Here is a 27,500-nt window from a genome sequence, read left to right on the forward strand (position 1 = left end):
CGGGATCCAAGGTGGATCTCCCTTTGTGGAGTGGGATAACTGTAGCTCTGCGCCACTCAGTGGGCACGAAACCTGAGGTGAGGCTATGATTAAACATGACACTTAGGTGAGGTGCCAGTTCATATTGTAGTTCATGTTGTACATAGCCTGGGAGGTCATCTGGTCCCATGGATGCTGTATTCTTAGCTTTGGAGAGTGCGTTTCTAACCTGTGTGGCCATTATTACCTTAATTTGGCAATCTTTTGGTATTGAGATGGGCCATTTAGGGGGTGAGAGGGGGGTGAAGTTTGCACTGAATCGATCTGCCAGGATATTGGCAATATCCTTGGGATCAGTATATTTAATGCCATTCTGTTTTAGCTCAGAGCAGATCTGAGCATTGCCATTTAGATTCTTGACATAACTATAGAATGCCTTGTGGTTGTCTTTGGAATCTTTGGCAATTTTATTTTCGTAACTAGCTTTGGAGGATTTTATGAGGGATCTCAGTTTCTTACTGAGGCTGGTAAGGGAGTTTTTTGCATCCTGGGATTTTCCTCTTTTCTGCAACAGTTTCTTCCTTTTGTTGTAAAGTTTGTTTATGGCAGGGGACCACCAGATTGGCTTCCTTTTTTTTGGATGAGAGCATCTTGGTTCTATTTGGGATGGCACGATTCATACATGAGTGGATATGCTCGTACAGTGCCTTAGTGTAGGATTCAGCAGTTGAACTTTCAGTTCTCGTCTGCATGGGTGTTATGAAGTTTGTCACTTCTGACTTGAGTAGCATGAAGTTGGCTTTGGAGAAGTTTTTTATGGAGGTTTCCTTACTGGGGGGAGGGGATGGGATGTGGATGCTAAGTCTAGTTATAGTCCATGATTTCCTAACCCGATAGCTGTTATCTGTGAAGAGCATTGATACGTGCATATGCAAAGAAACCTTGTACAGGTTATTTGCTCTAAGGAAATCTGATGGTATTTTGATGTACATTTTTACTTTCAGCAAAACTGTAAAGTACCTGAAGATTACTGTTAACTATATGCAAAGCACTTTGTGAAAGATGTAGACTTCGTATGACTTCATATGTTTTTGGATATTGCAGACAAATGTGGCTTTCCTTAGTCAGACTTAAGAGGCTTAAGGCAAACAGTGGACTGTGCAACTATTATTATTAATATTTTAAAAAAATAAAGGGGTTTATTATGTGTTGTATAGCTGTATCCTTATTTGAACATCTGAATTTTCCATCAAAGAGTGGAAAGGAGAAAATAGAAAAGATTAAAAAAGGGAAGACAGACAGGCACACGTCATGTAGGTTGTGCTGGAGGAGTTGGGAGAGGAGGGGTACTATGTTTTTGTTAGGGGATAGACCCCCTTCATTTTTTTCATTTTTTTTATATATGTAGGAGAGTTGTGTGGGTGGGAAAGTAAGTAAAAGGGTGTAGGAAAGAAGTTTAAAAGCAGTAACATACATTTATATGGAGAACTGAACACTGGCATGATATTATTACATTAAACACGTGACAATTACAACAAGTGAACCTTCCATGTCTGCACAGAATAACAATGAAGGTATTGTGCATGGTAATTGTCCTCCACACCTCCTTACTCAGCATGCATTAGTGAATACTACTATTTTTTTTGATAATGTTTTCAAATAATATTTTTACAGTGTCAGCAGTGGAAATAAACATTTCTACTAAACAAATAAGTTTGGAGGATATCGACATCAGAATGGCTGATGAACAAGCCTGATGAAAGTGACACACAGTCTCCAAGTTTAATAGCAGGAAGTGACAGTGCATCACAAAGTCAAGTGCATGCTGACATTACACTCTCATTTCTACAGAGAGATAACCAATGCACCTGTACACCAGTATCTACAAACCCAGATGAGCACTTACAGGATGATGGTAGGAATTCTGAGGTAACAGTGTCCACAGTGACACCTTTACAAAGGGGAGCCAGGCACAGGAACTTGATACAACTACCCCAGGAAATACATAAATCTTTGGCTGCAGTTAGTAAATGTGCCCTGACATTGTTAGGGCTCAGAGTACTGCCACTGAGAGTCTCCTGGAAATGATCAGAGGTCTCCAGGGTATACATAAGGATGTCTACCACTACAAGAAAGTGGCAAAAATTAGGGATAATGCCATGATCATGCTAATGTTTAGTATTGTGGCACACTAAGCATTTGTGGTCACCTCCATTTGTGCACTAGTTAGGACTTATCATACCAAAGTAGGAGTCAGCCTTGGAAGGGGAAGAGAATGGGGTACTGTCCAGACACGTGGGGCAGATCACGAGACTGCAAGTACTTATTGAGAAAATACTGTAATTGGTTGAGGAAAGAAGCACAACAGATTTGATGCAGGCCATGTTGACATTCATCTATACCTAGCAGAATCTGCCCTTAGATGTTCCAGTCCCAGTTTTGCAACTATCATAAGTGTCTGTTGGATCACCTGCATCAAGTGAGTCATAACAATGCACAAACTCACCACCCATCTGTCATGACAGCCCCCATTCAAAATCACTTGTTAACCTCACCTAGCTTTTCCTTAGATGTGTATTACAAATTTGAACTTGATCTTCTGTGATTCAAATGTGACTTCTTTCTCACTTATAATTTGGCCTTCACATATATGTGACAAAGTTTAACAAGAAGGGGAATAACTTATTAAAAAAAAAAGGTGGGGGGAACTTTGGACACTTTCAACTGCATATGTTTCATTCCAATAATAATACTGCATAAAACCTCATGGAACTGTGGAAATAAAATTGTATGTCATAACGTAAGATTGCACTTATTAACACCATTTATGCTCTACACATTCATTGTTATAGCCGCAGTGGTACGGCGGTAGCGTTGCTACCTCACAACAAGAGGTTCTCCCGTTCAATTCTCGGCTGGCCTTGGGAGTGCCTTCTGTGTGGAGTCTGCATGTCCTCCCCGCGGTTGGGTTGCGTTCAAAAGGCATGCGTGCGTAAATGGGCATGCTTTCGTTGAAGGTTGGGCATCAAGCTGGCACCTCAGCGTTTCGTAAAAATCTACTGCCAATCATTAGCGGACCGGAGTTCCGCTGTGGCAACCCCTTACTGGGAAAAGCCAAAAGACAAACAACAACAACATTCATTGTTATAGCTAGCAATTACCTGCAACTTAAATCTAGTAAGACACAACTATTCAGGGAAAAACTATTAAGAAAGTTAAGATTAAAATGACTATCCTTCCATGTAGACAAATACTGCTGCCACTTAACCCTCACCACTGTAAAAATGATGATATATACATACATATATATATATATATATATATATATATATATATATATATATATATATATATTTTTTTTTTTTTTTTGTCTCTCTCGGACCACAAATTATTGTGTATGAAGACAATGAAATAATCTAATGAGCAGTATCTCAGAGGAAGGTATATGAGAAAACATTGCATAATATAAAAAGCAATATGCTACATTTTCATTCAGCTGCAAGGTATGAACTGAAGTTAAAGTCTGAAATTTATTATGTCCGAAAGCTTAAAAAACACTCACAGCAAGCTCCTGTGCTGGTGATAAATGGTACAACTTTCACTGAGCAGAGAGACATAGTGGATATGCTAGCTGACAGACTCAGCTCTAGCATCTCAGCCTATGCCCCACAGCACATGTTGGGACAGATAGAACAGTATGAGGACTGCCTGGTTCCACATGGTGATGGAAACAGGAATAAAGAAGGAGAGACCATTCCCAAATTTCTGTCTGGAAAATGGTTTGAAGGTGGCCAACAACATGGTTCAGTGAGAGAGATAGTCACAGGACCACATAAAAGAGTGGCCAACATGCAACTCAAGTAGACTTCCTCATCCTAAGGAAAGGCCACTGGGGTAGAATCAGTGATTGCAAAGTCACCCCCTGTGAAAGAGTCAGCTCACAGCATAAACGGCTAGTTGCCACTGTCAGCTGCTAGCAATGGTTTGAGATGGCTCTAATGTCAGCAAACCTGAAGACATGGAATTTGACTGGAGAGAAAGCATGAGGGTTCAAGGAATTACTAGGGCTCTAGCACCTCGGCAGAAGAGGAAACGGGTGTAGTTGAAGAACGGCAGTACCTCAACAGCATGTGAGGGCTACAGAAGAGATATGTGGTTGAGGTAGGTATAGAAATAAGGTACCTAAGGATAGCTGGTGATGGAGAGCAGAAGACCATGAATTCATCAAAAGAAAGAAGTGGTGCAGGAAGAAGAGGGAGATAAAAAGGATAGATCAGGCAAAAAAGGAATACTAGTTAGCTAACAAAGAGGCTAAGAGAGGAGTTGCAATAGCAAAGAATAAGGCATCAGAGACACTACACCAGCTTCTGCATAGATGGCACAAAGAAACCCTATCAGTATGAAACGTAAACACAGAAAGATAAAGAAGATAATCAGATACCCTTTGCAAGGAATGACAGTAACCTGTTCACAAGCCCAAAGGCAGATGGAAGAAGTACTTGCTTCATTTTCTGAATGAAGAAATACACACACAAGCTGTATTACCCGAGACACAGCCAACACTAAAAGAAGAGTATCAGCCCACCCTAGAAGAAGGAAGAACAACATTAAGGAAAATGAAGTCAGGGAAGGCAGCAGTCTTAGATGAGGTCACAGCAGATGATATAAAGATGTTGGGTCAGTTAGTGGAGAATAGCACTTGGTGGTACTTAGTAGTAGAAAGAGGGCATACCCCAGATGACTGGAGAATAAGCATACTAGTGCCAGTGCACAAGAACAAAGTGGACATCCAGAAGTGTGGCAATACAGAGATGTCAAACTCCTGTTACACTGCATGAAAGTTCTGGAGTGGGTGATTGATAAACAGTAGTAGAAAGTAACATGAGAGATGAGCAGTTTGGATTCCGATCCAGATGCAGCAAAACTGACCTGATGTTTGCAATGAGACAGATAATTAAGAAGAAGCTAGAGATGAGGAAAGAGTCCATCTGGGCATTTCTTGACTTGGAGAAATCATATGATAAGGTCCCACAAAAATCTTTATTTGGGCAGTCATGCAGTGGTTCAAATTCCCAGAAACACTGGTAGAATCAATGCAGGCTATGGAGAAGGACCCAGTGACTCAAGTACAAACAGTATTCAGTGTCAGAAGGGGTTCTTGTTGGAAGAGGGTGTGCATCTGTTCATAATGGTGATGGACCACATCAGCAAGCTGGTTGGAGGGGCCTGATCAACAAAGTTGCTGTATGCAGACAATGTGGCATTATAGGCAGACTGAGCAAGAATGTCAGCAAAAGATAGGGAAATGGAATGCAAACCTTAAGGCACATGGGATGAATCTGAGCACAGATAAGACAGTTGTAATGGTGGAAAATGGAGGAAATCAGACAAAGCTGAAAACTGAGATAGAAGAGAAATAGTGGAACAGGTTTACAGCTTCAGTTATTTGGGAGGAATGTTACAGGAGAAGGGAAGTCTAACTGAGGAGGTCAACGCTATAATCAGAGGGGCTGCAGCCAACAAGCAGGGTTAGCGCATGACAGAAGAATGCTAAAAAAACTGAAAATTAAGTTGTACAAAACAGTGTTGTGACCAGTACTAGTGTATGATACAGCAACCTGTGCCATAAAGGCAGAGTAGCTGAGGAAGCTACAAGTGATGGCGATGAAGTGCATGAGGTGAGTAGTAGGATGTACACTGTTGGACAGACAAAGAACATATGTTTTCTGTATATGAATTGATCCGGAAGACCGATAAAATGGAGTGAACTGCTTTCTTTAAAGAAGAACAAAAGAAACTTGTGGTTTTTCAGATCCATTTGCTTAAATACTACAAAAAATTCCAAAAGATGCTATTGCACTTTATCGGATAATTTGATATGCTCCCAAAACATTTTTCTTTGACTCCAGGTTTTGGGACTACACTCTAAACAGGAAGGTTTCACAAGTTTACTTTTTTTTTTCTTTCACATATTAAATAATTTACAAGTTGCACTGTTGGGGGGGGGGGGTGGAATGCTGGCACACAGGTGACATACAGCACCCTGTATTTTCACTGCCGCATAAGAAATATATTTTATTGCATTAACTTATTAGCCTGTTAAGCTAATTGGACACAGTTCTCCCTTTTGAGGGGCAAAATGGCACTAAGTGTTTAAATGACCTGCTCAGAGTCATACAAAGGGGAAATGGAGGTGGAATGACTGAAACCCTTTACCCTTGACAAAGTAGGTTGTTAACAGTTCAGAGCTTTAAACTTCAGTGCTAACTGCCAGATGCAGACTAAACACAGAACAGGAAAGTTTCTTAGATGTTCATCGTGTTTCACTGTTGCAGTCATTACTCTTGGGTTATCCTGCTGGCAGGTTACCCGCAGTCGGCCTGAATTCCAAAGTCTAGGTCCGGCGTCGGTTGCTGTCGCCTCTTCCCTGACATCAGTGCACCAGGGGTATAAAAGATGCAGCCAACGCCATTTTCTTCAGTATTTCTTGCCGCGCGGTGCCCGAAGCAAAAGCAGTTCACAAGTGCCGGTCGGCCGACTCCTAAGATTTTCAAATCTGAATTTCAGAACCGAAGTCTTCATTAAAGCTAAGTACCCCATTGGGGAAACTTTTTTCTTGCTCCAGGCCGATGTCAGAAAAAGTTAACAATTGTTCTTGTGGGAAGCAAATACCTCATAAGGATTTTCACTCTTACTGTATTCCTTGCCTAGGCTCTGATCACAACGTTGCTAGCTGTCTGTTTTGTGCTAGATTTAACCAACGCACTATGAAGTGTCTGTTCGATTTTGCATTTCATTACTTTGGCCGAAGATTTAATTACATAATGCTGTCAGAACAGCTGATGACCGGAGTTTACAAAAAACGCTAAGGACAAGGAAAAGGATAGGCATCCAAGGTCCAAAACCAATGATGATGCCTCCGTTAGGCCAGTCACCGGTTCTCAGTGAGGCGCTTTCGCAGCCCCTGGCACCTGCTACCTCAGAACCACAGGCCGCTTCCGATTCCCACGTGGAGCCAACTGGGCCTCTGGATACTTAAGGTATTGGACACAAGGAAATCATTCCCTCAGATGGGTCTGGAGCCACTGAGCAGGCATCGGCTTCTGAGGGTGTCTTCAGACCTACACAGTTATATGGTAAACCATCTTCAGCTTCAAAGACTAAAGCAGCTCTAAAGACAAAGAAACAAGTATAGCATTCTCCTACTTAGACTTCCATGCCTAAAAAACAGATGCTTAAAATGGCCGAAGTCCTAATTACTTTGATCAGGGGCTCCCATCCCCCTTCTGATAAGAGGCCTAGGCAAGAGACAGAATATGATTCTTCTGATCAAGTTTCTATTTCCTCTGATTCCTCTTCTGAACAAGATTATTTTTTGCCTCCCTATGAGGACTCTGATGCTGAAGAATCTATTCCTTCAGCCTCTCCTCCTGAGGATTATTCTTTTGGGGAAACCCTGCATACCATGAGGGAGCATTTCCACTGGGAGAGCCAAGATTACTCTGAATCTAAGAAAAGGCTCAGAGACTTTCTGTTACTTCCTCAGCACAGGCCCCTTGCTATTCCACCTGTTCTAGAAATTGTAGATGTATTTTCAGAGTCTGGCCTGTCCCCTGACTCTTTACCCCCTGCACCTGCTAAGCCAGACAGATACTACAGGGCCCTGGATTCTCATAAATTCCTATATAAAAACCCCGCTACAGGCACAGAAACTATATCTCAGGGTCCCAAAGGGGGTCAAAGCTTCCACTGCAAAAAACCCTGTCCCCTTTGATAGGGATTCTAGGGCACTGGGCAGATGGGGGAAAAAAGTTTACACTTCTGCTATCATGGCTGTAAGGGCTTTAAATTGTCAGTTTCATATGCTTAAATATCAGCAATACTTAATGTCACTGCTTAAACAGAAAATGTTGACAAATACTGAATGTTCAGAGAACAAAGAAATGCAGGATTTATTGCATGCAGCAGAACAAGTGGGAAAGCATACTTTGCAATGTGGTTATGATTCACTGGAGGCTTCTTGCAAGGCCGCTGTTACAGGGTCTGTTATTAGAAGGCATGCTTTTAGATACCCCATTACAGCATGATACTTTGTTTGGTGCTAAAGCAGAAGAGGTGTTGAAGAAAATGGAGGATAAAGTGAAATCCATGCAGACAGTTAAGGATTTCTTACAGGTACAGCCACCCAGGTTTAGCAGGAACTGGCCTTCTAAAAATTGGTCCTTTCCAGTGTCAGACAGACCAGAAAGAGACAGATACAGACATCCCAGAGGCAGATCTCAGCCCCAAGGCTCATACAGGCCTAAGCAATGGGGTGCTTCTACCTCCAAAAGTGGAGAAGACAAATCACAACCTTACAGGAAACAGTCACAATGACTTTCCTCTGCCAGATCCAAGCACTTTCCTTTTGGCAGACCCCTTAGGGAGAAAACTAGCACTTTTTTCATCAAATTGGAAAAAGGTTACCCAAGACAAATAGTTCTTGAACATAGTGTCCCAAGGCTACAGTTTCCATTTTCACACCCTACCAAGGGCAAAGGGTATGCCAGACCTGCCACACAATCAATGGGCAGAGACACAAAAGCAAATTTTAGCCCTCATGGACATGAGGGCCATTCAACAAATACGACAACAAGAGCAGGGGCAAGGATTTTACTCCAGACTTTTCTTTGTACCCAGAAAGGACAAAACCTGGAGACCATTACTGGACCTGTCTATACTAAACACGTTTCTGAAAGTTCCAAAATTCAAGATGTTGACTTTACAGCAGCTACTGCCCATGTTGGGCAAGAAGGCTTGGCTTGTAACTTTGGACCTAAAAGAGGCATACCTGCATGTCCCAATCAGACAATCTTGCAGAAGATACCTCAGATTCATAGCTGGATCAATGCACTACCAATTCTCTGCACTGCCCTTTGGCTTATCTACTGCGCCCAGGGTCTTCACAAAATGCCTGGCACCAGTAATTGTATTCTGCAGACAAAGAGGAATTCAAATATACCCCTACTTGGACGACTGCCTTATTCAAGCAGAAAATAAAGACATTCTTCTAAAGCATCTGGCGTTTGTAAAAAGATTACTAATTTGCCTAGGGTACACAGTAAACAAAAATAAATCAAAACTAGTACCCTCTCAAGAGATAATATTCCTGGGTGCAAGCTTAAATACAACTGCCCAGATGACTTATCTCACACCAGACAAACAAAAGCAACTGACTTATTACTTCAAAAAATTGGCAACAAAAACCCAGTTATCTGCAAGGAAAATCCTGCAGGCCTTGGGTTTCATGGCATCCTGCATTCTACTAATTCCATATGCCAGACTGCATATGAGGAAACTACAATGGTAACTAAAAAGTGTTTGGACTCAGCATTGCCACAGCCTGGAGACAGTAATTACCCTCATTCCCTGCCTACAACAGGAGTTTCGATGGTGGGCAGAGGCCTCTCAACACAACAAGGGTCTGCCATTCACTTTGCCCACAGCCAGACAGACACTGACAACTTATGCATCGGATTATGCCTGTGGGGGCCCATATGGCAGGAAAATGTATTCAGGGCACATGGCCTGCAAGCCAGATGCATCTTCACATCAATCAAAAAGAGATGCTAGCTGTTCAGAATGCCCTGACAGCTTTCAAGGATCTACTTCATCCAGGACAGCTACTGATAAAGACAGACAATACTACGGTCATGTGGTACATAAACAAGCAGGGAGGTACACATTCCTACCCCCTCTGCAGACAAGCAATGACCTTATGGGACACAGCATTGACTTATCAAGTTCACCTGCAAGCACAATTCCTGCCAGGAAAAACAAATACTCTGGCAGACGAACTAAGCAGAAACCTCATGGATCCCCACGAGTGGAAACTGGATCCACAAGTCTTCAGCATGATAACAAGGAAATGGGGATGCCCAGACATAGATCTATTTGCCTCCCCTCACAACTGCCAATTACAGAGATTTTGCACAAGAATTTATCACAAAGAAGCATGCAAAGTGGACGCCCTATCCTTCAGCTGGAAAAATCTAACAGTATATGCCTTTCCTCCATTCCCTCTCCTTCCCAGGGTACTCCTAAAGGTCAGACAAGAGAAGCCAAAAATGATACTGATTGCACCAGACTGGCCATGCCAGCACTGGTACCCAATCCTAAAGAGCTTGTCTCAAGGTCCAGCATGGATATTGCCTCAAACTTCTCATTTGCTGACCCAACAAAACAATCAGATCCTGCACAGCCAACTCAGGACCTTAAATCTGGCAGCATGGTGGATAATGTAGCCATTCAGAACACTCCTCTTTCAAAAGCTGTTATGGATGTTATCTTGGAAGCCAGGAGGCCCAGTACCAGAAAATCGTTTGCAGAAAAATGGAAGAGATTCTGTGCTTGGAACCAGAAACAAGACATTGACACGTATGTACCAAATATCCCTCAGATTTTACAATACCTAACTGAGATGCTGGACAAAGGCCTTTCTTTTTCATCAATTAAGATTCATGCCTCTGCCATTTCAGCCCATTACAATACCGAACCACCTATCTTTTCTCATCCTTTAATAAGGCAGTACCTTAGAGGGGCCAAAAACATCAGGCCTCCAAGGAGAGCACCAATTCCAGCATGGGACCTCAATTATGTCTTAGAAAAACTCACACTGCCTCCTTTTGAGCCAGCCTGAACAGCGGATATAAAATTCTTATCCTGGAAAACAGCTCTGCTCCTAGCAATAACCTCTGCAAGACGAGTCTCGGAGTTACAAGCACTCATGGCTGTGGAACCTTTTATCATTTTTCATCCAGACAGGGTTTCTCTGAGGACAAACCCAACATTTATGCCTAAGGTGGTGTCCAGTGTGGCCTTCAACCAAAAGATTCACTTGCCTACCTTTTATCCAAATCTACAGAACAAGGGTGAGAAAATTCTGCATTCTTTGGACATAACACAGGCAGCTACGCTTCTACCTGGACAGAACTAAAGCTTTCAGAAAGACTGAGCAACTTTTAGTGTCATATGCTGCAGGATCACAAGGAAAGACTATCTCAAAACAGACTATTTCTAAATGGATAGGCCATTGCATCCATTTCTGCTATTCTCAGCATGGCAAATCAGTGCCTAAGGGCATTAGGCCTCATTCTACCAGAGCAGCAGCCACTTCAGCAGCCTTCCTCAGAGGAGTACCAACCAAAGACATCTTAGAGGCTGCAACTTGGAGTTCAGTGCACACCTTTATGAAGCACTACCACTTGCCTCTTTACTCTAAATCCAGAGCAGGCTTTGCCACTGCAGTTCTGCAGGGCCTCATAACCTTTCCTAATCCTATTTAGCCCAGCCACCCATCCTCTGCTTTGGGATTTAACCCAAGAGTAATGACTGCAACAGTGAGACACGATGAACATAGTACAGTTGTGTACTACCATAAAGGTAGATGTTCGAGTGTATTCACTGTTGCAGTCCAGGTTACCCACCCACCATCCCCCTTTTTCTTTGCTGGGACTTATCTGTACTTCTCTATCCTATACAACCTATGTGGTGTATTTGCTTGTAGACGAAGGACATGTTTATTTTTGTGCATGCATACTTATTGGCATAATTTTCAGCCTACCAATTTGGGGGCACCTGACATCTGGGGCAAGAAAAACTGAAGAAAATAGCGTCGGCTACATCTTTTATACCCCTGGCACACTGATGTCAGGGAAGAGGCGACAGCAACCGATGCCGGACCTAGACTTTTGAATTCAGGCCGACTGCGGGTAGCCTGCCAGCAGGATAACCCAAGAGTAATGACTGCAACAGTGAATACACTCGAACATCTACATTTATTGTAGGTACACAACTGTACTTTTTATATGATGACCATTATCAAGTGTACTAATGATCAAAGTACAGTAATCACTTTGTAAATAATATGTAGAAGACCATCTTTAACTGTTGCTGACTTACTGCAACCCCAGTAGTTATTGTTCTTTGCCATAGTATTACCTTTGTGTTGCTAGGTATAAACTAATTTTTGTCTTCAGAAATAGTTTACATTGCAAACTTTCACCAGGCTTTCCACCATATCATCCTCTGGAAAGGGTCCCATCCTAGTTGAAAGTCTTTGTCAAAAAATAAGTACATAATTTATCTAGATTTATAAACTGTGTTATAGTTAAGAATCCAGTTAGGAAATTAAAAGAATAAGGAAGTAAAACATCATCATCATCATCATTATCTTCTTTTGGCTGTTCCCATTAGGGGTCGCCACAGAGGATCATCTGTTTCCATTTCTTCCTGTCATCTGCATCTTGCTCTGTCACACCAACCAACTGCATGTCCTCTCTCACCACATCAATAAGCCTTATCTTAGACCTTCCTCTTTTCCTCTTACATGGTAGCTTCATTCTTAGCATATTTTTCCCAATATACTCAGCATCCCTCCTCAGCACATGTCCAAACCAATGTAATCTTGCCTCTCTGGCTTTGTCTCCAAACCTTCCAACCTGGGCTGACCCTCTAATATACTTATTCCTAATCCTGTCCACCCTCGTCACACCCAGTGCAAATCTTAACATCTTTAACTCTGCCACATCCAGCTCTCTAACTCTTGCCTTTTTGTCAATGCCACTGTCTCCAACCCATATAACATAGCTGGTCTCACTACCCTCTTGTAGAACTTCCCTTTCACTCTTACTGGTACTCGTCTGTCACAAATCACTCCTGACACTCTTCTCCACTCACTCCATCCTGCCTGTACTCTTTTCTTCACCTCTCTTCCACAATCACCATTACTCTGAACTACTGATCCCAAGTATTTAAACTCATTCACCTTCGCCACCTCTACTCCTTGCATCCTCACCATTCCTCTATCCTCCCTCTCATTCACACACATATATTCTGTCTTAGTCCTGCTGACCTTCATTCCTCTTCTCTCTAGAGCATATCTCCATCTCTCCAGGGTCTCTTCCACCTGTTCCCTACTCTCACTACAGATCACAATGTCATCTGCAAACATCATAGTCCACGGGGAATCGTTTCTGATCTTGTCTGTCAACCTGTCCATCACCATTGCAAATAAGAATGGGCTCAGAGCTGATCCTTGATGTAATCCCACCTCCACCTTAAATGCGTCCATCACTCCCACCGCAGACCCCACCACTGCCACACTACCATCGTACATATCCTGTACCACTCTTACATACTTCTCTGACACTCCCGACTTCCTCATGCAATACCACAACTCCTTTCTAGGCACCCTGTCATATGCTTTCTCTAAATCTACAAAAACACAATGCAACTCCTTCAGACCTTCTCTGCACTTTGCCATCAATATTCTCAGAGCACATATTGCATCTGTAGTGCTCTTTCCCGGCATGAAACCATAGTACTGATCATTAATCATCATGTCCCTTCTTAACCTAGCTTCCACTACTCTTTCCCATAACTTCATGCTGTGACTGATCAATTTAATCCCTCTGTAGTTACTAAAGCTCTGCACATCACCCTTATTCTTAAAAATCGGTACCAAAACACTTTTTCTACATTCCTCAGGCATCCTCTCACTTTCCAAAATTTCATTAAACAATCTGGTTAAAAACTCCACTGCCTTTTCACCTAAACGCCTCCATGCTTCCACAGGTATGTCATCTGGACCAGCAGCCTTTCCATTCTTCATCCTCTTCATAGCTATCCTTACTTTCTCCTTGTTAATCCATTGCACTTCATGATTCACTATCCCCACATCATCCAATCTTCTCTCCCTCTCATTCTCTTCATTCATCAACCCCTCAAAGAACTCTTTCCATCTACTCAACACACTCTCCTCGCTTGTAAGTATGTTTCCTGATGCACATCTTTCCTAGCTTGGTCCCTCTGTCTAGTCAATCGGTACAGGTCCTTTTCTCCCTCCTTAGTGTCCAACCTTTCATACAACTCTTCATAAGCCTTATCCTTAGTTTTCGCCACCTCTCTCTTTGCCATGCACCTCATCTCCTTATACTCCTGTCTACTTTCTTCATCTCTCTGACAATCCCACTTCTTCTTTGCCAACATCTTTCTCTGTATACTCTCCTGTACTTCCTCATTCCACCACCATGTCTCCTTATCATCCTTCCTCTGTCCAGATGTCATACCAAGCACCTTTCTAGCTGTGTCCCTTACTAACTCTGCTGTAGTTACCCAGCTGTTTGGTAACTCTTCACTGCCACCCAGTGCCTGTATTAACTCTTCCCTGAACTCCACCTCACAATTAACCTTTTTCAATTTCCACCATTTGAACCTTGGTGCTGCCCTCACACTCCTCCTCCTCTTCTTGATCACCAACGTCATCTTACAAACCACCATCCTATGCTGCCTAAATACACTTTCCCCAGTCACCACTTTACAGTCTCCAATCTCCTTCAAACTGGCCCTCCTACATAAGATATAATCCACCTGTGTGCATCTTCCTCCACTCTTGTATGTCACCCTATGCTCCTCCCTCTTGTTAAAATACATATTCGCCACAGCCATTTCCATCCTTTTTGCAAAATCCACTACCATCTGACCTTCTGCATTCCTTTGTTTAACACCATACCTACCCATCACGTCCTCCTCCCCTCTGTTCCCTTCACCAGCATGCCCATTGAAATCTGCTCCAATCACCATTCTCTCACCCTTGGGTACAGTCATCACCACTTCATCCAACTCACTCCAAAATTTTTCTTTCACGTCCATCGCACACCCAACTTGTGGAGCATATGCACTAACAACATCCATCATTATACCATGAATTTCCAGCTTCATAAACATCACTCTGTCCGACGCTCTTTTCACCTCCAAAACACTCTTAGCATAGTGTTCCTTCAGGATAACTCCTACTCCATTTCTCCTCCCATCCACACCATGATAAAACAATTTGAACCCACCTCCGATACACCTAGCCTTACTCCCCTTCCATCTGGTCTCTTGCACACACAATATACCAACCTTCCTTCTGTCCATCTTATCGGCTAGCTCTCTCCCTATACCAGTCATACTGCCAGCATTCAATAAGGAAGTAAAACAAATAGCTAAAATCACAGACTGACTTTGCAAACAAACTACTCACTTTCATCTTGTGCTTGAGGTTTCGTCCATTGTGATGTACTGTGAACACCTATGATTTATACAGTATAAAACAATTAATTAACTTCATGTTCATTAGCAGCTGAAAGAGCTAAAAAAAATAATGGAGACAAATGCCACATTAATAACCTGCTCTCTTGCTATTCAGTTTTCATTTTAAAGAGAACATCTTTATGCCACTGGCAATGTGCCGATGAGCAACATTGTCATTCGCTTTCAGAGAGGCGAAGCTAATTTTCAAAATCTCCACCTATTTTATTAGTATGTAAATTATGAAAAATTATAAAAGAAATTGCAAGTTGCACAGCCTCCTCTTTGTTGTGTCTTTTCAAAGTAGTCATTATCTTGTTGTTTTACATTTAATTGTTCATAAGTCATTCACGTCACACAATTTGTCTCTTAGTGACACCTCCTGATATAGTTACAGAGAAATATTTGAACATCTTCAGTCAAAACAGTGGAAAGAGTAAACATGAAAGTTTAGTTAGTCCTTCAGCTATGTAAGCAAAAGAGAAAGTGACAACATCCGCCATCATCTTGTGTGTAATAACTCACATGTAGTAAAGTGTGACTTGACTGAAACTATTTTAAGACTGTTTCTAATCATTTATATTAAAATACTGTGCTGATGACTCTATACTGTTTCCTTGAGAAATTGTTTAAATTCCTAGCCAGTTCTGGTGGTGTAGAGTGATAAAGTTCTGACTATGCCCCAGGAGACTCAAGTTCAAACATCAGCTTAGTTGCCTCACAGAGGTGGCCAAGAGGCTAGGCCTGAGCAGCCACTGCTAGCTCACTGGTCCTAGAAGTAGGGAGGCAATTTTGACTAATTGATTGGATGACACCTACTGGAATCACTAAGTGTTGCAGCCATGAAGCACAAGCCTATGGGAAAGTACTCTTCCTGTGCATGCATGTACACATAGCTAAGTAACCATGTGGAATCATACTGGCTGCAGCAGGCAGCATGCAGTAGAGCTCAGAAAACCACTTTGAATGATGGGAGGGTTTCACTCGGGGAGAGGTAGGCTTCTCTGCATGACCAGCAAGCAGACATTCTCCCTACCACCTGACTGTGAGAAATGCAGATTAATGGAAAATGAATAAGCCATTTGGGCTATCGTGGTAGTTATGAATGGGCTGTAGAACCAGGGATACCCGGCTGTCACTCAGTGCAATTAAGGGGCAGACTGAGTGCAGGTATAGGCGGCATCAAGCAGGACCTTTGGAGGAGAAAAAGAAGATAATTTGGATTTCAAGTATATCTCCTTTCATTCCAGCACTAAAGGAGATCAGTATTCTTTTATGTATTAAAAGTAAATGCAGGTGAAGTAGATATTAGTTTGCATTAGCATTTGCATTGGAACATAGTCAGACTTTCCCGGTCAGCAAATGTCAAATAAATAAAAAATAAATTAAATTAAATTCAGTGTACGTCTCTGCTTGACTGTTTGGTGTGGAGGTGTAAATATCTTACTCTGACATACGACACCAGGGTTTGATTAGCAGCCATGTCAGTGAAGACACCAGGCAAGGAGGGGGTGTAGTGAAGGGTTGTGGCCTACCCAGTTCTCCTGTGGGGAGGAAGGGAGGAGTTTGGACATACTTGGGGGCACATAAGGAGTGGACTCTCGCTGCTGGAGGTCATAGTAACCCCATCTCATACTGGAGAATGGTAAGGCTGTTTGAAGGCATAGTGTCCACTGCAAAAGAGAAGTGACAGTGTCTGACAGTTTGTGACCATGATCAGGACAGCAGAGACCGCCAAAGCAATGTTTGAACCATCCTTGATGGCTTTCTGGATGATGATCCTCTCAGGAAGCACTCATCTGATGATCATAGAGACAGAGATAGAGATTAGGACAGATGATCAAGAGAAGGTCCAGTGGTCAGCAGGAAGCAGGAGCAAAAGAAAAAAATTTCAAAAAAATCAGACATCGGTACATGTCTAATGGGCTTGTCAAGTCATGAAACTGGTGGCTTAGTTTCCTTGTACTTTCTAGATGCAAGTTAGAAACATTTTTTTCTCTTTTTTTGCTCCATGACTAATGGAGATGATCAAACTACCCTGCCACTCACCCAATTAGCCCATCAGTTCCTCTTGGTGGTGATAGTCATATATCCTATTTCGTAGGATATAGTGCCATTCTTCCACTTCTAGGATTCAAGGAGTTTTTCTTATAGGCCTTAATAGGTCCCATTGTGCCTGCCTGCATCATCCACAATGAGTAGCATATAATTGTCATAAGAAAAAGCCATGCCTCTTGTTTCCACAAGATGCATCCATCTTCACTGCTTCAAACCTGTTGAAAGACAAACATCTGGTCTCCACCGCAGATTCTACCCTGAGTTTACACCCCAGGGCAAGTGCTCCTCTATCTTCTCCTTCTGATGGATGCCAGAAGGATCTGTCTAATCATTCCCGTTTTCCCTGGCCACCTCCTCCATGACCCAAGCCATTAATAGTGCTGGGTCATTTAGGTCAAAGAGCATTATCAGCCTGTGCAAGTGGAGCTATATGTAAATAATAATAAAGATATACCTTAGAGATAATTACTTTTATGAAAGTGGGTTCTATACTCATCTTTGAAGGATAAAATTAGATTAATAATTTAAGCATAAAGTCACAGAAATTTCTAGTACACTTGGGAAATGTGCAATACAGTCAACTTTTTTGATAGCTATAGACACTTTTTTCAGTACACTAACATTTATTTTAATGCCTTCTGAGAATAATTATTATAAAATATTTTTATTGACATTTGTTTACCTGGAAAGTCTGACTGAGTAATAAATACCCATTTTCAGAGGAGGCCCCAGGGAGAAAAGCTGCTCAGAGGTAATAACGTCAAATAAAATGCTAGTACAAATGTAACTGAAAAAAGCATATATACATGACGTTTGATAGTGGAATACATAGGATACAATAAAGGATGAGGAGACACCAGTAAAAATAAAAAGAAAAAAAAAATGACAATTATATACGACAATCTATATATATACAAAAGAATTACAAGTATAGTCTACTATGCTAGGAAGTAAAAATAAAAAGATACAAGTCCACCCTAAGAGTGGGGGGAGGGCAGGTGTTGAAAGGCATAGATAGATAGATAGCATGAGTGGTATGTTAGTAAGAATATAAAGTATTTGTTAATATAGATCATACAGAAAAAAGATGCTTGGGCAATAGCCATACGTTAGTGAGGAATACATTGAGAGAGGACTTAAATACATAGAGGCTAGATATAGTTCTAACTGAATTGGAATAGAGTTATGTAGTTGGGATATGCAGAGCAAGTATAGACTTTGCCCCATGCACTTGTTTGGTTTAAAGATTTGAAGTAGGTTTTTGTCTTGAGAGCACAAAGTGTGATTGGGGAGATAGTGATGAAATACTGAGAAGATAACAGGGGAGGTAGAGATGTTCTGTAATATTTTATGGGTTAGAAGAAGTTGCGTATGGGCTATGGGTTATATGGAAGTTCTAACCAGTAGAGAGCATGTACTGCAGAGCTATGATGAGCATTACGTGGCAAGTTATCTGCAAATTTAGCTCTCTTATTATAGCTCTTTTGTAGCTGTGATTTAAGAGAAATCTAGTTAGTCAAAATGTGTGAGCCATAGAGAAGAGAGGTAAAAGGTAAGTTTTGGCTAAGGTGATTCTTCTAGAAGGAGTAAGGAATTTTTGGTCTATATAGTAGACCTAGGTTTTGATGAGTTATTTTTATACAGTTTTGTATGTGAAGATCAAACTTTAAGTTGTCATCTATTGTGACTCCAAGCATTTTGTATGGATAACTACTTAAGTAGGTTATTGTTTAAAGAGGTAATATGGAAGTTATTTAACATTTGCATGGGACTTTGGGGAAAAAAAAAAGTAGTAGTTTAGTCTTTTATTGATTAAAAGAGCACCACTCCCACAAACTGTAGAAACATGTTTATTTCATTGTGTCTTTAACATTTCCTACATTTTAACACTTTTGGACTCTATATACTTTTTTATATTTTTAAAAGTAATTCCAGAGTCTGCCTACATGGGGTCTGGCATCCTGATTTTTTCGTTTACCTTTAGACATCACACAATGCAGTGTTTGGCTTTAAATATTACATCATAACCCCCTATGCTCCAGTCAATGCACTGACTTTAAAATGTGTTTTCACATATACCCTGCTTTCTTTCATTTAGGTTTAATTACCATTTCTTACTTTTCAATCACTCCTTAAAAGACAAACAGAGATAATTACACAGAACAGTATTCTCAATGTCTTTTACTTCTTTTTCTTTCTAAAGTGGCAAATTTTCATTTTTTTGTAATTTTGTAATGCCTGAGTTGTACTCCTTAAACTCCTCTCCCCCCAACGACCTCACCTTTGTATCTATCAAAGTGGCAAAAGTAATTTGAGCACTTTGCTTATTTGATTCATGGCTCACAATAGGAGACAAAGTTCATGTACTGTTGCCTTATACTATCTGCCTACTTACAGTGGGTCACATTTTTGCTGCACCATAGCCTCTTTTTGTCCTCAGATTTTAATCCTTACTGCCTACTTATTGGTAATACCTTGTTTAGCAAACCTTCCAGTTTAATTTTTTCAGGGATTCCTGAGAAAGCAAAATTCTTAAATAATTGTGTCACAAAGGCTGTAAAAAGTAAAACATTTTGTTTCTATATAGCCCTTTCATGCACTTAAAGTAAGATGTCTTACCAGGGGCGGCCCATGCTATTGGACTGCCGGACTGCAGCCCCCCCCCCCCCAGCTGTACAAATAAAGAAATTAAAAGAAAATAAAAGATAAAAAAAATTCACAGACTTTCACGCATGCACACTAGTCCAGACTGTCTCTGCTGAGACAGTCTGGAGCATGCGCAGACTGTTTCAGCAGCAGTCCAGACTGGGAAACATATCAGAGCAGAGATCCCAGAAGTCTGTCACTGGAAACTCATCGGACTCAGACTGCAACATCAGCAGTCTGGAGTCTCATCGGGGGAAGATCTTACGTGGATGTGCTCGGGCAGGGGTTTGCAGCAGCTATGGATTCATGGCACAAAGGGATTTGGAGCTATGGATTTATGTGGACAGGCATTTGCAGCTATGGATTTATGGCATGAGATCTACTACAGGTAAGGGGTGTGTGTGTTGGATTTATGGCATGAGATCTACTACAGGTAAGAGTGTGTGTGTGTGTGTGTGTGTGTGTGTGTGTGTGTGTGTGTGTGTGTGTGTGTGTGTGTGTGTGTGTGTGTGTGTAAATGCCCCAGTTGCTATATACTGGTGGCTAGACTCATGGTGGTGTGTTTGGGAATACCTCAGGCTTGAACCCTGTACCTTGTATGCAGGTGATAAAGACCTGAAGTCACTACCCACCACCATTTGTAAACAAATTTCAGATTTTTGCCTCATATTTGATCTGATATGTTCCTCATAATATCTATGGTTTCTAAATGCTGCAATGCTTGGTATTTGATGGTGCAGTGATAGCATTGATGCCTCACAGCTGCAGGTTCTCAGGTTTGATTCTTTGCTGGGGTGCCTTCTGTGTGGGGTCTGCATCTTCTCCCCTGTGTTTGTGTGAGTTTGCTTTTGTGTCCTCCCATGTTACAAAGACATGTCTGCATTATTTCTTCCTGGGCCTCTGCTGAAAATTGTTTTCTGGTTCCAAGTCAGAATGTCCTGATTAACAAATGTTAAATAAAATTGACAGGCATTTGAATTTCAGACTTCAGGTTTCTGAATGCTTAATTTCTTACATATTTGATGGTGCAGTGATGGCATTGTTGCCTCACAGCTATAGGTGTTTCTGGTTTGATTCTTGGCTGGGGTGCCTTCTGTGTGGAGTCTGCATCTTATCCCTGTGTTTGTGTGGATTTGCTGTTGTGTCCTGCCATTTTATAAAGACATGTGTCTGCAGTAATTTCTCCCTGGGCCTCTGCTGAAAATTGTTTTTGTTCCGTCAGAAGTAAAATTGACAGGCATTTGAATTTCAGACTTCATATTCTTCAGAAAATACATAGTAACACAATCTAAGTTTATAAGATGAATATTTTTAATTTGTCCTTATTTTTGGGACTGTATTACCCCATTATTGGCTTTGTCTAGGTTTTTTGTGCTAAGGTTGACAACTATGGCAAGAACTGAATTCACTGAATATGTTTTAGGGCTGTATTCCCTCATTACTGGGTTTGTCCAGGTGTTTTGTGCTAAGAAGTTGACAGCTATGGTGAGAACTGAATTCATTAAATGATAGCCATTTAAGTTTCAGTCTTCCGCTCTTTCACAAAGCAGCTGATATGGCGTAGTGGTATGTTGCTCTGACTGTTTTGCACAGGGACCTTGGCAGTAAAATGTATGGTGGTAACACAGCATTTTTCTTTCACAAAGCAGGTGATTTGGCATAGTGGTATGTTGCTCTGACTGTTTTGCACAGGGACAATGGTAGTAAAATGTATGGTGGTAACACAGCATTTTTCTTTCACAAAGCAGCTGATTTGGCATAGTGGTATGTTGCTCTGACTCTTTTGCACAGGGACCTTGGCAGTAAAATGTATGGTGGTAACACATTTTATTCTAGCAACTTTCCAAGATTATACAAGCAATGTTTAATGTGTCCCTGGTTTTTGGGGTTTTGACCCCCCCCCCAATAAATTTGGCTTTTTCCAGATTTCTTGTGCTGCGAAGTTGAGATGCAGTTGAGTATTGAGTAGATTTTACAAGGAGCTGAGAGCTACAGGGGAAGAGAAGTTTAGTGCTGCTTATGCTAAGTCAGCTTGCATTGTTAATAGCACAACAGGTTGTGTACTTGCTTTTGATGCAGAAGGTTGTTGGTTCTACTCCCACAAGGGGTGAATGCTGCCGTACTGAAAAAGTTAAGATACTAACCATGAGCCTTAAGATACTAACCATGAGCCTGTTATCAGTTTGCCATCCATTTCCTTTTGCAATATTACTAGGTTATCATTTTTAATGTAATATAGGCAATTTATTCCTCAGGGGCATTAGACACTTTATTTTTCAATGAAACCATGAAATATAAAGGTGTTTGCTAGCAGCAACCTCTTCATTAGTTACAGATTTATTTAATGTGGAATTATTTAGATGACTTTTTTATTTCCTCAGAGATTGTGCATATTTACTGATAATGGTGGACTGTAGAATTGTGCATATTTACTGATAATGGTGGACAGTAGAAGTTTGAGTAGACTTTTATGATGGAAATGTTCTGAACTGGGCAGTTTTGTCATTATGGGTGCATGCATTTTGTTTAATTGTTTACTGGAAAGATGTTCTGAATTGGGCAGTTTTGTCATTATTGGTGCATGTGTTTTGTTTCATAGTTTACTGGAAAAATGTTCAAAACAATAGGAAGGTGTATCAAAGAGCACATGTATGTTTCATATGCAAGGGGCCCATGATTTGAAAACAGCCCAGAAATTAATCTTTATCTGCCACTGGTAAAATGTATTTTCTTTGAATGTGGGTTTCAATGCTGTTTCAATGAATGTGAGTTTCAACTTCAAGGGCAGTGAAGTTTTAATGCTAAGTTTGTTTAGCAGATGTCTTAGTGTTTGTGCTGTAAAATGCAAAATAAAACTTTCAAATGAAGTCCAAATCATCATAGAAGTAAATCAGTATGCACATTAGTGTTTATGGTAAATAGAGTGAAATAGCCAAGTAATGGATCATTGGAATGGCTGCAGCGGGAGGCCCCATTCGAACATGATTTTGTGAGGGGGAAGGGCGGCAAACGTAGACAGCCCCAGCTGAACTATACCTCCCAACTGTCCAGATTTTCAAAGAATGAATAGATTTTTGCTTCTTATTTTTGGTTTGTTCCTCATAAAATTTATGGTTTACTGGCAAATCATTTAGGAATTAAGTCACTAAATAATGACACACTGAGTTTCAGACTTCATAACCTTCAGAAAAATGCATGCGCATGCATTTTCTTAACAATAGTATTGCAAGTGTAAACTATCGCATTATTGACTTAACAGTAACCACCATTGACTATCTGAGAAGTTATGAGGGACAGGTCAAAAGTAAGATTTAAAAAAAATTATGAGCATCCTGCAAAATCAGGGGCATTTGGGATGTATGGACCTTTGCCATTTACCTCTTATTGTACTGTATTTGCTCCCTGTAATTTGTCTCTTGCAGCTGGAGGATTTATCAGTGTTGTCTGCAGTAATTTTCTTAAATCAGTAAATCATTGTTAATGCATCTTCTCTGATTTATTTCTCACACACTGTAACTCAGTATGCAGCCCTCACTTTACTGTTTTGTTTCTGATTCTAGTCACTTCAGTTTATCATTCCTTTTTCATTCCTCTTTATATATCCATATTACATATTACTATTTATTGTGTTTATGTAAATATATTTATTCCCTTCCTTTTTAATGCCAATATACCAGCACTGGCGTTTCTTAAAGCTCCCATGTCACTTATTACAATAAAAGTAAAATTGTTTATTATAACGATATCCAGGTTCATATCCCTGCATCAGACAATGGATGAAAGAACTTGCACTGACTAGACAAATACTGCCTTGCTTGGATAGAATGCATTACTTATTCACATTGAGTGCCTCCTGTACTGTGACAGACCCTACCTGTACTAAATGACAGTGTTAAATACTGAATACACAGAAGCCCACTCCTGGAATAGCTCTCTTACCCAGAGTTAATACTATACATTTCTTGGAACCGAATTTTAGGCCGTGACTCTGGCACCATTTAATACTTTGTATCAGGGCTTCTTGGAGAGTGTCTGCTTGTTTGGGGGGTTCCATGAATATGTCTAGTTTGCAATTTCCTGTTAACCTGGTCATCCAGAGGCCAGTGACATTAGATTTTACTTCAGAGAAGAAGATACTAAAAAGGAGCTGCCCCAGCACCAAGCACTTGCTGACTCTGCTAGTGACTCACCTTTTTGTAAACTTCTTGGGGCTTATCTGTAAGCCAGCTGATTGTCTGGTGGGTGATATAGGAGTTTACAGCTAATCTCATGAGCTTGTCTACAATGCTCAAGTGGGGGATGATGTAGAATTCCTTGGCAGGTCAAGATATTCCATATGCACCATTTTGTCCTCATCCATCGCTTTGATGACTTCCTTAAAGTCCACCAGGTTGAACAGGCATGACCTGCCCTTGACTAAATCAAACTAGGTTAGGTCCAGTGCCTGAAAATTTCCAATGTCATTATTTCTCATGTCCATGATAATTTTTTATAGGGCTTTATATATAAGATTAGTTAGGTTAACCCTGGTCAGTAAATGGCCTGCCCTTGTGCAGAGGGATAGCAGCTTTAGTCCTATTTGGCATAAAGTCTGTTTGGAGGCTGTAGTTAAATAACCATTCTAGTGGGCCCTTCAGGTCATGTTTTCTGCTATCTATGAGGAATCATGGGATATTATTAGGACCCACTTATGCAGTGTTTTGGGCCTTTTAGAGATCACTGAGAACCTATTCACTAGTGATAGTTATATTTGGGGGTTACTTCTTGAGAGTTGTCAAGGGGAGAAAGCAGAATCAAGTTGGAGCACACTATTCTGGCCAGTAGATTTGCTACATCCTCTGTCTCAATATAGGTAGCTTAATTTACATTTAGTTTAGCATTTTCAGCAGGGTAGGTTTCCCAAGAGAAATGCTGACTGACAGAGGTGCCAATTTCATGTCAGACCTACTGGCTTGTCTGTGGGAGCACTGTGGGGTGAAGCACTTAAAGACCACCCCCTACCACCCCCAGAATAATGGTGTTGTGGCGAGATGAAATCATACACTTAAGACCATGCTACAGGCATTTGGAGACCAGTTTAAGAGAGAGTGGGACAAATATTTGCCCCATCTATTGTTAGTATACAGGGAGGTGCCCCAGGAATCGTCAGGTTTTTCAACCTTTGAGTTGCTGTATGGGCATAGGGTGAGGAGGCCTCTAGATTTGATTCGTGATGAGTGGGAAGGTGAGTGTGAATCCCTCAAGGAGTCTGTTGTGGCATATGTCCTAAACCTCAGGACAAGGCTTAGGGAGCTCATGGGCTTGGCCCAGAAGAACCTGTCAGGAGCCCGACAGCAGAAAAATGTCTGGTATTACAGAAATGCTTGAGCCAGAGAGTATGTTGTGGGGCAGCAGGTGATGGTGCTCATTCCTGTCACACAATAGGCTGCAGCCAGTTTGGGAGGGACCTTCAAGGTGGTAAGGAATATCAGTGATGTTAACTACATGGTAGAACTGCTAGGCAGGAGGCAAGGGCCAAATTGTACCATGTTAACATGATGAAACATTACCATGATAGGGAGGCCCTTGTGCTGAGTATTTTCAATGGATGGTAGGAGGAGTCCGATGGGGGATCTGGTGACTGATCTCCTCTGAGGCTTAAACTGACACCTCAGTGGAAAAGGTAGCAATGTCCCAGTGGCAATCCCCTACCCAGGTTCAAGAAATCTGAGCAGTGTTAAAGGAGTTTGGGGACATATTCATTAGGAAACCAGACTGCATCCACCTGGTGCAGCACCATGTGGATACAGGGCCCCGAAAACCTATAAAGCAGGCCCCTTACAGGGTGCTTGAGGGAGTCAGACAGACTGTGAGGGAGGAGATACAGGAGTTGTTGGAATCGGGAGTAATCCAGGAGTCCAGCAGTCCCTGAGCCTCCCCAGTGGTGCTGGTACCAAAAAAAGATGGCAGCACCAGGTTCGGTGTGGACTACAGGAAACTAAATGGTCACACAGAGTCAGATGCTTACCCCATGCCTAGGACAGAGGAAGCCCTAGAGCAGCTGGGTGGGGCTAGGTATCTAACCACTACTGATCTTACCAAGGGCTACTGGCAGGTCCTTGACTACCAACACTAGATAGAGAGGTCAGCCTTTGTGACTCCTTTCAGCTTGTATGACTTCACAAAGATGTTCTTTGGGATGAAAAATGCCCCATCGACTTTCCAGAGGCTGGCAGATCATATCCTAGCAGGATCAGGAGATTATGCCCTTGCTTACCTGGATCATATTGGCAAGTACAGCTCTTCCTAGCAAGAGCACTTTCAGCATGTCAGGGAGGTGTGTGCAGACTGCAGATAGCAGGGTTGACCACTAAGCCCAGTAAGTGTCAGGTGGGTATGGCAGAGGTCTCCTACCTGAGTTATAGAGTGGGGCATGGTAAGATCAGGCCAGAATCTGCCAAAGTGGAAGACATTCAGGCATGGCCTTCCTCTGTTACCAAAAGCAGATGAGGGCATTCTTAGGGTCAGCGGGGTACTATAGAAAGTTTGCCCCCAATTATAGTACCATAGCTTCACCCCTCTCAGACCTGGTAAGGAAAAACAGGCCAGATAAGGTGATGTGGACTCCAGCATGTGAGCAGGCATTCCAGAAGCTTAAAGGAGCTTTGGAAGGACCCCCTGTGTTAGCCAGTCCAGAGTACAGCAAAGAATTTGTTGTGCAGGTGGATACTTCAAACCATGGGGGTGGGGGCTGCACTTAACCAGGTTTTGTCTGAGGAAAAAAAGCACCCAGTGGTATATCTCAGCAGTAGACTCCAACCCAGGGAGGAAAGCTATGTAGCTGTAGAAAAGGAATGTCTAGCTATAGTGTGGGCACTGCACAAACTTCAGCCTTATCTGTATGGAAGGAAATTCACTGTAGTTAGACCACAATCCCTTAAAATGGCTACATAGAGTCAGCCAGCAAAATGCCAAGTTATTCAGGTGGAGCATAGGACTCCAGGTGTACGACATGAAAGTACAACACCATAGTGGAGTCAGTAATGCCAATGCAAGTGGGCTGTCAAGACACAAAATGGGGTAACTTGTTCCCAGATAGTCCATACAACTAGCAACAATGAGAAAATCGAGACCACTGGTTCAGACCCAAAAGTATTTTATTTTCTAGTGCCTCGGTACAAAACCTTACAAGAGTTACAAAATTCAACTAAAAATGGTGCTACCTTTTATACAAAAAAACACAAAATCAATAGTACAATCAAACAATTAAATAAAATACTTCCAATTAACCTCTCCATTTAGTCCCATAGGGACCAAAGTGTCATATTTAAGAATAAAGACAGACTCTAACAGTTTTTCTTTCAAAACAATTTCATCATAATTTTCAACAAATACTTGCTCTAAAATGCAACCAGAAAGTGTAGAAAAATCACTACCATGTACATCTCTGAAATGACATGCCAAAAGCTTGTCTTCCTTTTGATTTTTTATTTCCCTGATATGTTCCATTAACCTCACTTTAAAACTTCTTTTTATTCCACCAATAAAAAAAAAAACACAAGGGCATCTTAAGACATAAATAACCCCCTTGTTGTTGCAAGAAAAATGGCCTCTTGGTACATATTTGATTTTATTCATATATTCAAAGGAACATATCATATATTTGCAAATAGAATAACTGTTGTATTTATAAGTGCCCATAGATGTTGGACAAGCACTTAAGTTAC

General features: G+C 41.4%; 1 protein-coding gene across 1 annotated transcript in view; it reads left to right on the plus strand.

Annotated features, from left to right (window-relative positions):
* The window catches only part of LOC122811200 (EF-hand calcium-binding domain-containing protein 4B-like), a 1,881,211-nt gene that overhangs the window by 1,223,482 nt on the left and 630,229 nt on the right, over positions 1 to 27,500 (plus strand). The window lies entirely within an intron of this gene.

Source organism: Protopterus annectens, chromosome 9.part0, assembly GCF_019279795.1.
Source record: "Protopterus annectens isolate FY-2018-M chromosome 9.part0, PAN1.0, whole genome shotgun sequence".
NCBI lineage: Eukaryota > Metazoa > Chordata > Ceratodontiformes > Protopteridae > Protopterus > Protopterus annectens.